The 18,095-nt window shown below is 39.5% G+C and overlaps 1 long non-coding RNA gene across 1 annotated transcript; it reads left to right on the forward strand.

Moving 5' to 3' along the window:
• The first annotated feature begins 17,436 nt into the window (after positions 1 to 17,436).
• Positions 17,437 to 18,095, forward strand: LOC119765437. The gene is made up of 2 exons (XR_005276724.1): positions 17,437 to 17,647; positions 17,728 to 18,095. It is a non-coding gene; the product is annotated as an uncharacterized LOC119765437 (long non-coding RNA).

Here is an 18,095-nt window from a genome sequence, read left to right on the forward strand (position 1 = left end):
AGATAAATTGTTTAACATGTAATGCACCATTTTCGAAATATAAAAACAAAACTTTAATTTTATTTTGAGAACTTGTGTTCTACATTTAAAATTACATTCAGCTAAAAACTTTTTTTTCAAATACCTGAAACAATAAAATCAACAATACCGATAGAACACTGTTATTTTGTGGTTTCTTTTATTTTTAATTGACTTTTTTTTAAATAACAGAAATTAAATCTTTCAAATTAAAATAATTAATTTTTAGTAAACCTTTTTTGTAAATTTGGCCCGCAAGCTCATTTGAGCCTCAAATCTGGCCCGGCCTAGAAAAACTTTGAGCACCCCTTGCCGTAAGGTCTTGTGGAGTCTATAGTAGGCACGACTACCGGTGATGATGCGCCTCCAAATTTCCCTGCTGCGGTTGGGAACATGGTCGATTTGTGTCTCCGTGTCGTTTGGTGATCTCCAGGTGTACCTACTTGTAGAAGAGGCTGTGCTGGAAGGAGGTACTACGTATGGCCATGTTTCGGGAGGTAGCGAAATCGATGACTCGTAGGCCGTTATGGTTCGTCTGCTGGTGGGCGCTGAACCTGCCAATAACCGGTCTAAACTCCTTCTCCTGGCCGACCAGAGCATTTGAGTCACCGATGAGAAAATTGACGTCGTGTTTTGGACACTTCCTGTATTCGCGGTCAAAAAGCTCGTAGAAAGCGTCCTTGTCATCGGCGTCGCTTCCCATGTGCTGGTTGTGTACGTTTATGATGCTCAGGTTAAAGCTCGTGTGTATTGCCGCCGCTCCAATACTATCCCTAAACCCTCGGTGGTCCTCCCCTTTTGTGAGTCCATGCCTAGGTCCATGTGCGTGCGTGTGTGTGGTCCAATCCAATACCCGCTAACCGGTAGCGAAATTATGGGAAAGTATAGTTTGTATCAGACTTTGTATATGCCGAATGCTGATACAGCGTATCTCAGTCCCGGGTATTAGGTGGTGATAGCCCTCGCGCTGCTTCCAACGACCCGTTTCAGAATGACAGAGCTCCTTGCGGTCCAATTCCGAGGTCGCTGAGCATTGTTCGGCCCCGCCTAAACATAGAAGCAAGCATCTGAAGGAAACTCGATCTATATTTAGACTTCCAATCCCCTCAGGCAAATCAGGGATCAGCGCGTATTGAATATGAGAAGATATGCATGTTCAACACTACGGATCAATTCACTACTAGAGTGTAAACCTTCTGATGGCCGACTGCTTAGCGTCCCAGACCACCAATCCAAAGGTGTGAGTTCGAATCCCACCTGATTCATTTTTCGTTTTTTCATATTCAAAGTTCAAATTCATGATTCCAAATTTCAAAGGTACCGACCGGGATTTGATCCCTGAACCTTCTGCTTGTGAGACAGAAGCCGTAACCATTAAGCCACGGAGCCGGTTATTGAGTCCATGCCTAGGTCCATGCCATATAAATAGGCGGTTCGTCGCCTTTGCATTCAACCCTAGATTCAACCAAAAAAAATGCATGCAATATGTGAGAGTAGCGAACAGCACTAATTCTCCATACACACTATGGAGAAAAACCATTCGGCCCTGTGTCGATATTTTTGAAAAATTCAAAGTTTACGTGTTTTTGGGGACCAAAACTTCATGCTTCCTCGAGTTGAGCCTGCGCAGTCATTTTTGCCATTTTTTGTTGGTCAGTGTAATATTATATTATCTTAAGGGGATAATATGTATGTACAGCAATTCCATTTGAAATGAGCTTAAACCAAAAAAGTTCTCCGATCCGGCTCCAAATTTTTTTGAAGTTCCTTTGCCAAAATAATTAGACCCGTATTTTTTTGTTTGGCCGATATGGTGGTCTTTACCGTGCTAGGATGGTCCCAAAAATTGCAATTTTCGTCATTTTTTGCAAAAACCACCTTTTTTCAAAAAATCATAACTCCACGCCAATTCAACTGATTTTAGTTGTCTTGGACGCAAATAAAAGGTGATAGGTTGGTCTTTTTCGGAAATATAAACTTAAGACCGAACAATCTAGCCCAACATTTAAAAAGTTCGAATCAAATAAAAATATTTTTATGTTTTTCATATAAAAAATCGACAGTTTTTAATTTTTTGTATTTTTTTAAAAAGCAAAATTTTAAAATCGGGCTTCGTCATGCACACGTGAATCAACTCGATGTTTAGAGAAAAACGCCAACAAAGTTTGACAGCCCACTTTGCGCATAGCAAAATTTTGAGCTTGAATCGTCTCTTACTCATTTCAGTCACGAAATATCTTCATGAAACTATCAGGAGTGATTAAAAATCATGTTTTTAGTAAATTTATTGAATTTTCTGAAATATGAAATTTTGTGATTTTCTACATGTAGGCCTCCACAGTTTGGTGACTAAGGAGTGGTCAGATGTCGATGTATGGCACTTGTTAGAGATTTATTGTTTAAATTAACGAGTAATCACAGTGTGAACGATTCTGACGACTCTGAATTTTTGTGTAACATACTCAAAAATGGGAAGTGTTCATTGACAGGATTACAAGATATGATTTTATGAAAATTGAAACTGGGATTTTCGGCGCGCCACGCGCAAAATCGAGAAAATGACGAAAACGGGAAAAACAACTTTTTTCACTAAAACTGCGATAACTTTAAATTTTTTGTGATGACCTAAACAAGTTTGGATAAAAAACGTAATTAAAGTTGCGTCTTTTAATTACGTTTTTTACGCAAACTTGTTTAGGTTATCACTAAAATTTTAAAGTTATGCAAGTACTAGTAAGGCGTCATCCATAAAGTATGTCACGCTCTAGGGGGTCTTAGCAAGTGTGACATTGCGTGTTATAAGTATAGGAAAAGCATGACAAAGGGGGGGGGGGTAAATTTTTGGCTGATTTTAGCGTGACGTACTTTATGGATGAAGTCAATTTGCTGTTTGCCAAAAGTAGAGTACACTCAAACCCCGATGGTTTGACACCAACTGTTGTCAAACGAACGGGGTCACTTTTAGTTTGACACCCCTTTTACACGGAGTTCACACACACTACCAAACGTTTGTTTTGATAGTATGCGTGAGCGCCGTGTAAAAAGTGACAGTTCGTCACTTTTTAGTTTGACTTTGACCAACCAACGGGGTACAAACTAAAAAAGTGTCAAACGAAAAAGTGACCAACCACCGGTAGAGATCCTAAATAGGGAGACTGGTCGAAGTGAATTTGACGTACCCAAACAGGCACGAGTTTGACGTATCCAAACGAGCATTTGCCTTTACGCCCAGCAAAACTTATCAGTGTTGCGAAGCTTAAAACATACGTTGCCAGATCGATTTTGCAAGCTTAGACCAGTCTCCCTATTTAGGGTCTCTAACCACCGGGGGTTGAGTGTATTGTAATCGATCATTAAACATTGTATTTTTTTTGCAAGAATGAAAAATGTATGGCTTTTGAGGACCTGGGGTTGATGTCAAGAGACCTTAAGAAAGTTGAAGTCGAGATCGATTTTTTTTATAATTATGAAGGAAATTTTTACTGGGGTCGATGCGGTTGTATCCATCCAGAAGCTGTCTCTATTGTTTTATTCCATTTGAAAACCTGGTTTAGTGAAAATCCTTTCTGTTTGTTGGATCAGCTTCGCTAGAATTAGCGATGTTTTTTCGCTGGATCAGGAAGAAAAAAAATCAGCCAGAGAATTTATCTGCGACATCGCAGAATTACAGTCTCGCCGCAGTTCTTCGTCACCCGTAAAAAAAGAAAAATCCTAGGGGTCGGACAGATCGGTCAATACATTATCAACGCATTAAAATAATTGGTCAGCATATCGACAGTTCGTCAATAGAGAAATCTACGTGCGCATGTATTGCGTATATGTACACGAAAATAAAGTGAGGTTAAATTTTGTCCGGCCAGCAAAATCAAATGGTGCGCTAGTGTGTGTACGCGAAACGTCATAAAGCTCTATATATTAACAAAATCCAACCATGCCTTTAAAAACCTTGTTGAGTTGAAATCAAATCAAAACAAAACAAATTTCACCGGTTAAGACGTCGTTCCAGAAAACCGAACAATACCCGTGGAATCGTTGACCAGGAAGGTGGTGACGATGCAGAGAAAGTCAAGTCAAGGTGTGTTTCCTCTTCCTCCGCTGCAAGAGTGCAGTTTGGAAAATGAGATGGTTCTTGGATGTGTGGTATTTGATCGGTTGCAGATCGATCCGTCCCGTTCCATTAGATCGCGATTAATCGCGATCCTGCAGCCATTAGCCATTTGCAGGAGTTCTCGTTCCGAGTCCGGGTCTGCAACGTCCACCGACTCCGGCCTAGATGTGTCCTCTTGCGAGTGTGTTTTGACAAACACGAAAAACAGTTCATATTTTAGGAGACAGATTTTCTAACGAGAAACCATATTTGAAGACACGCAATAAAGTTGTTTTGTTTACGTTTCCCCGGCAAATAGTTCTATCAGAATCGACGGCTCAGATTCCAAATGGCCAGGTGTTGAAAATGCACCCTACTGGCGAGATCGAGTTCAGCAAAACGGTATTCGAAAGCTTGATTTAGTTTATCTACAATGCTTCAATTGACTTTACCCCGCTGATAGCATCCTCCTGCTTGCCGACTTGATCGAGACCAGAAGCAAAATACGAGCAGAGAAGAGAACCTCCCAAACTCCGTCAACCTTCTCACAGCTAGCGAAACGACCAAGAATCGCTTCCCCAGAGATAGTCTCGAGCCAGCGACCTTGGACAAGTAGCAAATACTTTGACGATAAGTATACCGATTGGCGCTGTTCGACGACGACGACGACAGTCTGGAAACGTTCGAAATCCGCTTCAAATCCCCCGCCATGGAAAGTAACGACCTCCCCCAAATTGGTTCCAATTCGAGGAACATAGTGTGGTGAACCAGATCAACCAACTGCCGAACGCGGATCGCAACAAACGAACGTTTGTCGTGTTTGGCGAGGTGATGGACGTGTTAGAGCGGAGGCTAGTTGGACGTGCAGATTTCGGACCGGTCAGATCGAAAACTGGCGGTGAGATTCCACGGACGTGATTGCCGGGATGGTCGGACACCATGGGGATGCGATGTAGACGATGAAACGGGACAGTATCGAGGAAAAGTTAAAGGTGTTGAGAAGGTTAGTAAGCTCGCAGTTTAAACATAAAAAAATCCAAACGATTTGCTTCCTCAGATTCTGATCCGGTTCAAAAACTACCTCTGCGAGATTCGTTCGTTCCAGTACGATCGCAGCGGAGACATTCCGAACATGGGGGAACTGTACTAGTCCACCGCCCCATTGTGAAAAATCACAGATCACAGGAGGCGAGTACATCAGGATTCTTCGATAACCTCATCCAAGGCAAGACGGCGCAGACGATTCCCGTAGGGCTCGCGGGAATGTTCGGGCTTCGACGTGTGAGACTCTCAGAACCGAACCGAATACGACAATACAAAAGAGATGAGATAAAAGAGCGCGTTTGCTCACACCGTGTGAAACATCGACAACGACAGCCGGATGGCCTTTTCCGACCACTACGTAATGTGATTTGATCCACTACGTAATGTGATTTGCAGCCCCAGTACCAAACGCAACCCAATGACAACGACAGCCGGATGGCCTTTTCCGACCACTACGTAATGTGATTTGATCCAGAGCGGTTGCAGCCCCAATACCAAACGTAACCCAATGTAGCCACGGGCGGTGGCGGTCGGATGATTCCGGGAACCAACAGCAAGATTTACTTTGATCCGGCACTGTGCTCCCAACTCGAGCAATTCCAGCGCGAAGGTGGAGGTGCTAAATCCATGTCATCTCAGTTGCTGAACTTTTTCAACCAGACCTACAAACGGTTCACGGGATTCAAGCCGACGAAGATTTCAAACTGTTTGTGTTAAATCTTTTCATAATTCTTCAATTTGCCATTTTTGTAAATATACTACTGTTTCCGCTTTTTATTCATATACCACCGAAAAAAGGGAGAGGAAGGGTACGTTTCGTCCTGTAGCATGCCCTAGACACCCTGGCAAGAACGCTAACAATGCCATAATCTCGCCATAGCCATAACCTCGTAAGCCGTAGGCACGTCGGAAGTCGTCATGGATGAACTTCCGGGTTGACTTGGGAAAGATGAGCTTCCACAGATTGTGAGCAATCTTTATGTGTATGTAGTGGTGTGCGACCGGCTTGCAGAAGACGGTTCCGTGGAATCAACAGCAAAAGTCCAGGGATGCTGGAAAAACGTTGACACCTTATGCTCCAAGGGCAGATGGAGGCCAATACAACCAATTCTGAAAGAAGTTGTTGGCTTCGTTGTTGAGCTTCCGTGCCGTTAACGTCTTCGGGCACCACACAACTCAAATACACAGAAAAAAAAATCATGGTAATATTACATCTGGGAAGGGGTACATCTTTTATGTCAGAAAAAAAGGTGTAATTTTACCTCTGAAAATGTGTAATTTTACCACTTTTCTGGTGTAATGTTTCAGTCATCAATCAATTCTGAAACGGAATTAATTAGAATCGTATACAAATTCCGTTTCAAACGCAACAACCGGTTGTTGCGTTTGAAACGGAATTTGTATACGATTCTAATTAGATTCCGTTTCAGAATTCGGATTGATTTGACTGGGTGCTGAGCTTGTTCAATTTAGGGATCCTAAATAGGGAGACTGGCTGGATAATATTTTATTTTTTCTAGTTATTTATTTTTCGACAAAACATATTCAAAATTATTCATCAAAAACACAATTTGAAATATTTTTTCACAAAAAAAAACTTTTTTTCAATTGCACATTTGCTGGCTCTTTTGCCCTATATTTAGCGTCAGAGGGGTAAAGCGACCAAATAGCGGGGTCCACGGTCCAACCAATGTGAGTATCGCGGCCCATACATACAATTTGACAATCTTGCCATCAGGCTGGACTGGTCAATAGAGTTACAGTGAGTCAAATATTTGTCCGTACCCCCCCGTACGGAAAATGTTTGTGATATAAAAGTACATAAAATTCGACTAAAGTGCCATGTTTTGTACATCAATCGACGCGGCAGAATGTCCTCTTTAAGACACTGTCATTGGATTTGCAAAAAAACTTTTTCTTAAAAAATACAAAAATAGATTACTGAAAAAGTCAAAGAGGTCAAATAATTGTCCGTACCCTTGTAAAAGTACAAAATCTGATCGATTTAAGTGAATTTATTTATAAAATGTTGTTAATGTGTCAAATACTTGTACCTCTAGCCAGTTTGTGACAACTTTGAACTTCTGATAACTTTGTTTAGTTAGTTTATATTAAGAATTGGTTTAAATTTAGTTTTTTAAAGTAAAACTTATCAAAACATAAGTTTATAAACAACTATTTTTATAAAATTGCTGTTTTATGTTGTAAGAGTCTCTATTTAACAAGTTTTAACAATATTTGTTCGAAATATACATTGTTTTCATCTTTTTTATTGACATTTTTCGACCAAAAATACTGTTTCGGAACAATACCGTTAAACAATCCGGATTGTCCCGAACCGGTTTAACCCCTCGGAGGAAATTTTGTGGTGGTCAGATAGAGGACAAAACCCACCTCTTGCAATTTAAAGCATCAATTTCGTCCACTACAGCCCGATTACGAGTCCTAGTCTGAAATTTGAAATTTTCAAATTCCCCAAGCAAAACATTCTGTCCCAGGACGGTACAAAAATTCTCAGTACGGAAAGTGAAAATTTCAAATTTCAGACTAGGGACTCGTAATCGGGCTGTAGTGGACGAAATTGGATGCTTTAAATTGCAAGAGGTGGGTTTTTTGTCCTCTATCTGACCACCACAAAATTTCCTCCGAGGGTTAAACCGGTTCCGGGACAATCCGGATTGTTTAACGGTATTGTTCCGAAACAGTATTTTTGGTCGAAAAATGTCAATAAAAAAGATGAAAACAATGTATATTTCAAACAAATATTGTTAAAACTTGTTAAATAGAGACTCTTACAACATGAAATAGCAATTTTATAAAAATAGTTGTTTATAAACTTATGTTTTGATAAGTTTTACATAAAAAAAACTAAATTTAATCCAATTTTTAATATAAACTAACTTAACAAAGTTATCAGAAGTTCAAAGTTGTCACAAACTGGCTAGAGGTACTAGTATTTGACACAGAAACAACATTTCATAAATGAATTCACTTAAATCGATCAGATTTTGTACTTTTATTAGGGGTACGGAAAATTATTTGACCTCTTTATTTTACTTTTTTCAGTAAACTATTTTTGTATTTTTAAGAAAAAGTTTTTGCAAATCCAATGACAGTGTCTTAAAGAGAACATTCTGCCGCGTCGATTGATGAATAAAACATGGCACTTTAGTCGAATTTTATGTACTTTTATATCACAAACATTTTCCGTACGGGGGGGTACGGACAAATATTTGACTCACTGTATCTAAACCTGAGCTCACGCACACTAGCACCCCATTTGTTTTGCTGGCGGGTACAAAATTTAACCTCAATCTTTTTCGTGTACGTACACGCAATAGCTGCGCACGTAGATAACTCAATGTGAATTTAACGTACCCAAACAGACACAAGTTTGACGTATCCAAACGAGCATTTGCCTTTACGCCCAGCAAAACTTGGCAGTGTTAACAAGCACAAAACATACGTTGCCAGATCGATTTAGCAAAGTCTGGCCAGTCTCCTATTAAGGGTCTCTAGTTCAATCAGGCACTATGTAAATTTTTATGTACAACGGTAAAAAACCACGATTAAAAACCATTTCTGATCACTTTTTTTTCATTTCAATGCAAACAAAAATATATTGAAAAGACAACATTTTTTTTCGATGGTTAAACTATGGTCCCCTTGGAACGACTCAGTTAACTCAATCCGAATTCTGAAACGGAATCTAATTAGAATCGTATACAAATTCCGTTTAAAACGCAACAACCGGTTCCGTGTTCGAAACGGAATCTAATTAGCATCGTATACAAATTCCGTTTCAAACGCAACAACCGGTTCCGTGTTTGAAACGGAATCTAATTAGAATCGTATACAAATTCCGTTTCAAACGCAATAACCGGTTGTTGCGTTTGAAACGGAATTTGTGTACGATTCTAATTAGATTCCGTTTCAGAATTCGGATTGATTTGACTGGGGAGCTGTCAAGTAGGACCTTTACTGTCAAGAAGGGCAGTGAAGTTATTTTTTTTTTAAATTGAATTGAAAATCCATTTTAAATTATTTGCGGTCGATCAAAGGGTCATTGTACTCAGAAAAACAAGCTTTATCGTTGTGAACAATAATATCACAAATTTAAGCTTAATTTTAGGACCCAATTGTCGTGTAGGTTCTTTTATAATTATAAGGAAAACGGACAAAAACAACAAAGGATTGATTCCGATAAATTGTTGAGCTAGTCGTTCAGAATATGCAATTTTAGATGAAAACTATTGAAAGTCAATGGATGATTTTAAATGTAAAAGTTGAGAATTTGTATGAGCGAAATGTTAAATAAATGTACGTTTTTGTCCAGCTGTGCACAAACAAACCAAAAATCGCTTTTTTTATATTTAATGATGACAACAAACGGTGGTATATGTCAGAGTCTAGCCCCTGTGCCCTGTTAACTAGAGATCCTAAACAGGGAGACTGGACGAAGTGAATTTGACGTACCCAAACAGACGCGAGTTTGACGTATCCAAACGAGCATTTGCCTTTACGCCCAGCAAAACTTATCAGTGTTGCCAAGCTCAAAACATACGTTGCCAGATCGATTTAGCAAGCTTAGACCAGTCTCCTGTTTAGGTCTCTACTGTTAACTCAATCCGAATTCTGAAACGGAATCTCATTAGAATCGTATACAATTTCCGTTTCAAACGCAACAACCGGTTCCGTGTTCGAACCGGTTGTTGCGTTTGAAACGGAATTTGTGTACGATTCTAATTAGATTCCGTTTCAGAATTCGGATTGATTTGACTGGGTGCTGAGCTTGTTCAATTTAGGGATCCTAAATAGGGAGACTGGCTGGATAATATTTTATTTTTTCTAGTTATTTATTTTTCGACAAAACATATTCAAAATTATTCATCAAAAACACAATTTGAAATATTTTTTCACAAAAAAAAACTTTTTTTCAATTGCACATTTGCTGGCTCTTTTGCCCTATATTTAGCGTCAGAGGGGTAAAGCGACCAAATAGCGGGGTCCACGGTCCAACCAATGTGAGTATCGCGGCCCATACATACAATTTGACAATCTTGCCATCAGGCTGGACTGGTCAATAGAGTTACAGTGAGTCAAATATTTGTCCGTACCCCCCCGTACGGAAAATGTTTGTGATATAAAAGTACATAAAATTCGACTAAAGTGCCATGTTTTGTACATCAATCGACGCGGCAGAATGTCCTCTTTAAGACACTGTCATTGATTTGCAAAAACTTTTCTTAAAAATACAAAAATAGTTTACTGAAAAAGTCAAAGAGGTCAAATAATTGTCCGTACCTTGTAAAAGTACAAAATCTGATCGATTTAAGTGAATTTATTTATAAAATGTTGTTAATGTGTCAAATACTTGTACCTCTAGCCAGTTTGTGACAACTTTGAACTTCTGATAACTTTGTTTAGTTAGTTTATATTAAGAATTGGTTTAAATTTAGTTTTTAAAGTAAAACTTATCAAAACATAAGTTTATAAACAACTATTTTTATAAAATTGCTGTTTTATGTTGTAAGAGTTCTATTTAACAAGTTTTAACAATATTTGTTCGAAATATACATTGTTTTCATCTTTTTATTGACATTTTTCGACCAAATACTGTTTCGGAACAATACCGTTAAACAATCCGGATTGTCCCGGAACCGGTTTAACCCCTCGGAGAAATTTTGTGGTGGTCAGATAGAGGACAAAACCCACCTCTTGCAATTTAAAGCATCCAATTTCGTCCACTACAGCCCGATTACGAGTCCCTAGTCTGAAATTTGAAATTTTCAAATTCCCCAAGCAAAACATTCTGTCCCAGGACGGTACAAAAATTCTCAGTACGGAAAGTGAAAATTTCAAATTTCAGACTAGGGACTCGTAATCGGGCTGTAGTGGACGAAATTGGATGCTTTAAATTGCAAGAGGTGGGTTTTTTTGTCCTCTATCTGACCACCACAAAATTTCCCTCCGAGGGGTTAAACCGGTTCCGGGACAATCCGGATTGTTTAACGGTATTGTTCCGAAACAGTATTTTTGGTCGAAAAATGTCAATAAAAAAGATGAAAACAATGTATATTTCAAACAAATATTGTTAAAACTTGTTAAATAGAGACTCTTACAACATGAAATAGCAATTTTATAAAATAGTTGTTTATAAACTTATGTTTTGATAAGTTTTACATAAAAAAAACTAAATTTAATCCAATTTTTAATATAAACTAACTTAACAAAGTTATCAGAAGTTCAAAGTTGTCACAAACTGGCTAGAGGTACTAGTATTTGACACAGAAACAACATTTCATAAATGAATTCACTTAAATCGATCAGATTTTGTACTTTTATTAGGGTACGGAAAATTATTTGACCTCTTTATTTTACTTTTTCAGTAAACTATTTTTGTATTTTTAAGAAAAAGTTTTTGCAAATCCAATGACAGTGTCTTAAAGAGAACATTCTGCCGCGTCGATTGATGAATAAAACATGGCACTTTAGTCGAATTTTATGTACTTTTATATCACAAACATTTTCCGTACGGGGGGGTACGGACAAATATTTGACTCACTGTATCTAAACCTGAGCTCACGCACACTAGCACCCCATTTGTTTTGCTGGCGGGTACAAAATTTAACCTCAATCTTTTTCGTGTACGTACACGCAATACCTGCGCACGTAGATAACTCAATGTGAATTTAACGTACCCAAACAGACACAAGTTTGACGTATCCAAACGAGCATTTGCCTTTACGCCCAGCAAAACTTGGCAGTGTTAACAAGCACAAAACATACGTTGCCAGATCGATTTAGCAAAGTCTGGCCAGTCTCCCTATTAAGGGTCTCTAGTTCAATCAGGCACTATGTAAATTTTTATGTACAACGGTAAAAAACCACGATTAAAAACCATTTCTGATCACTTTTTTTTCATTTCAATGCAAACAAAAATATATTGAAAAGACAACATTTTTTTTCGATGGTTAAACTATGGTCCCCTTGGAACGACTCAGTTAACTCAATCCGAATTCTGAAACGGAATCTAATTAGAATCGTATACAAATTCCGTTTCAAACGCAACAACCGGTTCCGTGTTCGAAACGGAATCTAATTAGCATCGTATACAAATTCCGTTTCAAACGCAACAACCGGTTCCGTGTTTGAAACGGAATCTAAAATCGTATACAAATTCCGTTTCAAACGCAATAACCGGTTGTTGCGTTTGAAACGGAATTTGTGTGATTCTAATTAGATTCCGTTTCAGAATTCGGATTGATTTGACTGGGGAGCTGTCAAGTAGGACCTTTACTGTCAAGAAGGGCAGTGAAGTTATTTTTTTTTTAAATTGAATTGAAAATCCATTTTAAATTATTTGCGGTCGATCAAAGGGTCATTGTACTCAGAAAAACAAGCTTTATCGTTGTGAACAATAATATCACAAATTTAAGCTTAATTTTAGGACCCAATTGTCGTGTAGGTTCTTTTATAATTATAAGGAAAACGGACAAAAACAACAAAGGATTGATTCCGATAAATTGTTGAGCTAGTCGTTCAGAATATGCAATTTTAGATGAAAAACTATTGAAAGTCAATGGATGATTTTAAATGTAAAGTTGAGAATTTGTATGAGCGAAATGTTAAATAAATGTACGTTTTGTCCAGCTGTGCACAAACAAACCAAAAATCGCTTTTTTTATATTTAATGATGACAACAAACGGTGGTATATGTCAGAGTCTAGCCCCTGTGCCCTGTTAACTAGAGATCCTAAACAGGGAGACTGGACGAAGTGAATTTGACGTACCCAAACAGACGCGAGTTTGACGTATCCAAACGAGCATTTGCCTTTACGCCCAGCAAAACTTATCAGTGTTGCCAAGCTCAAAACATACGTTGCCAGATCGATTTAGCAAGCTTAGACCAGTCTCCCTGTTTAGGGTCTCTACTGTTAACTCAATCCGAATTCTGAAACGGAATCTCATTAGAATCGTATACAATTTCCGTTTCAAACGCAACAACCGGTTCCGTGTTCGAACCGGTTGTTGCGTTTGAAACGGAATTTGTGTACGATTCTAATTAGATTCCGTTTCAGAATTCGGATTGATTTGACTGGGTGGTATTAGGACAACACAGCACGCAGAGAATCAATGCCTTATCAAATTGATAAATGTCATTATCAACTTCAATAACTTTTAATTATTGTTCTGATAACGTTGAATTATCGTTTTGATAAACTTTTAATATCGAAATGACAATCTTTGTTATCATTTTGATACATAAAATTATTGCTAGATTTTTTCCGCATGCACGTTTTTGCCTGTCATTCGAAACATAAACAAACAAACCAAAATGAGTGAAGAAACGAACAGGTCTCGTTGTAAAGTAAAAAATTACGTCTGCCCATCGATTCCATCTATCGAGAAATTAAAAGTGAGAGTGTGTGCAACATGGAGTTAAACTTTCTATGAAGTTGTTGTGAAGGTTACCATGACACTTTGAAAAGTTTAACTCCATGTTGCACGCACACTCTCACTTTTAATTTCTCGATACAGCAGTTCCATATGAAAGTTAAAGAAAAAAGGTGCAGGTGGTTATGTTACACATGACCAGTATGACAAAGAACTTTGCAAGATGATTGTTGAAATTTTCGATTAGAATGTCCGGTCCAAATTTTCCCAAGATTCCCTTATAGGGAACTATACCCTTTCTCAGCCTATTTCCATTATCGGCCTATCAGCACTTTGATCTTGAATTACAGCTTAAATAAAATGTTTTTGACTGTTCCAAAGTAATAAATAGCTCAAATAAAAGTGAGCAAGCAACTCATCATTGTTGTTACATCTGAAAATGTTGATTTAATAGCGGAAAAAGGCAAAAGTGATGAAAATTGGTCGAACGGCTTAGTGTGATTAAAATGGGTATATTTCCCCTAATTAACGTCCTATCGAACTAACGGGACGGAAATTGCGAGTGGAGCTGAAATAGAAATCGAGGTGAAATCAATTGACTTTTCTTCACCACTCGAAAGTTACCAAGATGCGGGAATGTTTTTGCAAGGCTGTTGCAAGCAATCGGCGGCAGTAAAGGAATTTTTCCGTCGGGTCTGGCACCTCGAGCTTGGTGCTGAAACCTCGAGCTCGGAGCCAGCACCGAACTGGAACCGTGTCTGGAACTTTGATTAAAAAGTAACCGATTTTTGGAAGCCAATTTAGCGTGCATCGCACAACAGCTGTCACTGTCAGCCAAAACAATAAAAAAAAACCCAACCTGTTTTTCCTGCGAAGACTGCACGCGTTTTTTTCGGGCCACCCGGATGCCAAGCGGACCCCGTCGGATCGCAGCTGCTGACCACGTCGACCACGATTTGTCCACTCACTGAGCAGTGCTCAATCAACGCCAACCTGGTGTTTCCTGTGCTGCAAGGGCGGAAATCTCATCTGCTGCAAAACCTGTCTGACGGCCTTCCGCCTCGAGTGCCTCCAGTTCAACCCGCCGGAAGGCCGCTTCATCTGCAGAGAAATCGAATCCGGCCGAATGCACCTGTACGACGAGATCGTTTGGGCCAAATATTCCATGAGCAAGTTCTGGCCAGCGCTCAAGATTTCCCCGCCAGCGGTCCCGGTCGTAGTGTTCCGGCGGAAACACGAGAAAACGGACATTTACGTGCACTACTTCGACACGCACAACTTTGGCTGTATTAACCGCCTCCGGTTCTAATCTACTTCTATCACGAGGGCGACTCGGACAGCGTGACGGACCGGAAGCAGTCAGACATGATGGAGAGGTACAACGAGGCACCGCGCGTGGCACGGCAAGTTTTCGAACGGGTGCAGGCACAAACAAATCACGCCTTGGAATCGCCGATGTACGTGATGATCAAGTCCAACAAGTATGTAGCTCCGCTGAGAGGGCGAAACGCGGCCGGAAACGAGGAGGTGGGTTTGTTGAGGGTATGGTTTTCCGTATCAATTGTTATATCTTTTCTATTGATTGGTGCGCTGGAAGTGGGGACGCGAAGTCGTGATTATTCAGGTTAATTTTTTGTGTGCTTTTGTGCCGCTGTTCGTATGGGGTGAGTGATTGTGCTAATCGAATAATAGCATCAGTGGGGACGCGAAGTCGTGATTATTCAGGTTAATTTTTTGTGTGCTTTTGTGCCGCTGTTCGTATGGGGTGAGTGATTGTGCATAATTTGTAAAGGGCGCGTGGTCTTAAAAAATATTCGGAGTGAAAAGTGATTTTTTGTGTGCCTTTTGTCGTGAATTATGTGTGTCGCATGCGGGCGGTGGGGCAACGTGCTTTCTTGACAGCATCGATCGTGGTTTTATGTGTGTTCTATCTTGCTAGCAATGATCAGTCCTTCCTTTATCATCGTTGATCGGAGGGCACGGCGTCGAGTGGATTGTGTTTAAATTTTTCGAATAAGGTTTTATTTTTTTGCGGTGAAAAAGCCATTTCTTTATAATGATCGAAAGACGCACTGATAATTTGAATCGTCGAGTTAATAGTGGAGCAAAATAGCTGTGTGTGAGTGATTGTGTGTGCTAACCAGAAAGACCTTCCCATAGCACCGTTGCTCGGAAGGCTCGCCGACGGGTCTGTTATGAAAGTCCTCCCCATAGCGCCGTAGCTCGGGAGGCATCGAAAAGCCAATACCTTATCCTACTAACCTAAAAAAATATTAATCACGTGATGCTTGAAGGAGATGCTGTGGATTCAACGGTATCAACAAGTATAACGAAAAACTATGTGCTTGATGAGTCTGCAACTTCAACTATCGGACTAATATTCCTCCCTTTCGTTGAACTGCAGGCTTCTTGGGAGGGCGCCGGTATTGACTAATAAAGTCGGGATCTTCAGAGGTTAAACAGTGAACGGATGGTTGGCTCCCACTGATCATTTTTGATTCATTGTTTAACTTCAGCTGATCTGTCAATAACGGAGTAGCAGCTCATTGGCAGTCAACCATGCTCATGCTCATGCTCATGCTTAAGGCTACCAACTGTACGGATTTTTTCCTTACCATACGGATTTTCGAACCTCTTCGCGGATTTTTAACATTTTTTTTTAACACTGTTGTGTTTCACATGTTATAGGACCTTTTCAATAAAAAAAAACTCTGGAAAAGTGACCGTGAAAACACTAAGAATGATTATTCGTAAAAGCAAACTTGACATTTCGTAAACTTTTAAACGTTTAACAAAAAAATTGAAGAACATAATGATTTGATTCAAATCACGGTTTATTTTATGAATACTTTTAAACGTGCAAATCATAGGCACTCTGATAGCATTTTGTGAAATTTGTTAGCTATAAAAACGACACAATTTTATATGTTTATGTCTCAAATTTATTTAATTTAATTCATCTAAATAATTCATTGACAGTTTTGTTATACCATCGTGTCAAGTCGGCAAAGTGTAAGGATTTTGCTCAGCAAGAGTTGGTAGCCTTACATGCTCATGCTCAATTGTTATATCTTTTCTATTTCAACAGGACAGGAGGATTCAATCTGTGAGTGTAAATTGTCAGACACGGACCCGTGCGGGCTAGACTCGAACTGCATCAACCGGGCGCTGCTCGTGAAGTGCAATCCGAAGACATGTCCAGCTAGCAAAAGTTGCCAGTACCAGTGCTTCAAACGGAAGCAGTACCCGGAACTGGCGGCCAAACGGATACAAAAGCAGGAGCATAAGGACGAAAATGACTAATTCCTGACGGTCGACTCGGAGTTGACGATCGACGCGGGGCCCAAGGGCAACTTGGCTTAGTTCATCAACCGTGCAAACTAGAGGTGGGCAAAAAAAGAACGAGCCGCTCAAAGAGCCGGTTCACTAAAAAGAGCGAACGAACCGTGGCTCAGAAAAAAGAACCGCGGTTCTTTTTAAACTTCGGTCTTTTGAAAGAACCGTTTCAAGATGGCATGATTTATGCTTTAAATATAATTTATTAAATTAAAAAAAAAAGTTTTAATTTGTTTTTGAGAATTGAAAATGCAATTTCAAATATTTCAATGCTAATAAAAATTTATCTCAAAAGTTAATGATTGTCTAAACAAAATGAAAAAAAAATCATTGTACAACTGATTGTACACTTAAGTATTACCAGAATACGAATTTGAACATTTCAAATTGCATTATTTGTAAAATATTACCAAAAATCTACTGAATAGTTTAGAGATTTTTGAAAAAAAAAATCCTTTCGTCCGATTAAACTTAAGCGTTTATACCCTGTTTGAAAAATGTCGCACGTCGTACGAGTTGTCGCACGGTTTTGATTTTACCGTTTCGATATCGATTGGTCGAAAGGACGACAAACGTGCGACAAACACTCGACAAGCCCGACATTGTTTTTCCTATCGATTTTCCTTCAATTTGACGTCACGATTTTCGTCGACGCAAGCAGTTTGACAGTTCTTTTCAGTTGGTCTTGTTTTAACTTGATTGCAACCGGATTGAACCAGTTTTCGTTGCTTCGCGAGCTTCGCAAGGATTTTGGCCGGTTGGTAGGTGAGTTGTGTTATTTTTTTCTGCCGGAAAGATTCAGCCGAAGTGGGCGAGCGGCCAAATCATAATGTCCTGTGTTCCAGGTTTCCTGATTTCGGTCATCGTGGTGGTAGAGGCGAAGGAGGATGGGAAATAGAGATAACCCGGCGGCCATGCCGGAAGACGGGAGGAACCGGTCTGCGGTCAAGTAAACGGATGTTTTACTTTCCGCGGGAGGTTGCGGAGTATTCCCAAAGGAGAAGAAGGATGAAATACCAAGTTCCACCCAAGGGAACATAAAGAGAGAAACGGAACTTCCAATTCCTAGGGAGTTGTTCACTGTTCTGGGTGAATGAAAAGGAGGAGGAGGACGGAATAATATACTCCCGGCGGCGTTTCTGATCCGACAGAAGTTGTTATCAATGGAACTGGTGAGTCATGTTTTTGAAGTAATAAAAAAATCAAACAATCA

This window comes from Culex quinquefasciatus, chromosome 1, assembly GCF_015732765.1.
Source record: "Culex quinquefasciatus strain JHB chromosome 1, VPISU_Cqui_1.0_pri_paternal, whole genome shotgun sequence".
NCBI classification, from domain to species: Eukaryota; Metazoa; Arthropoda; class Insecta; order Diptera; family Culicidae; genus Culex; species Culex quinquefasciatus.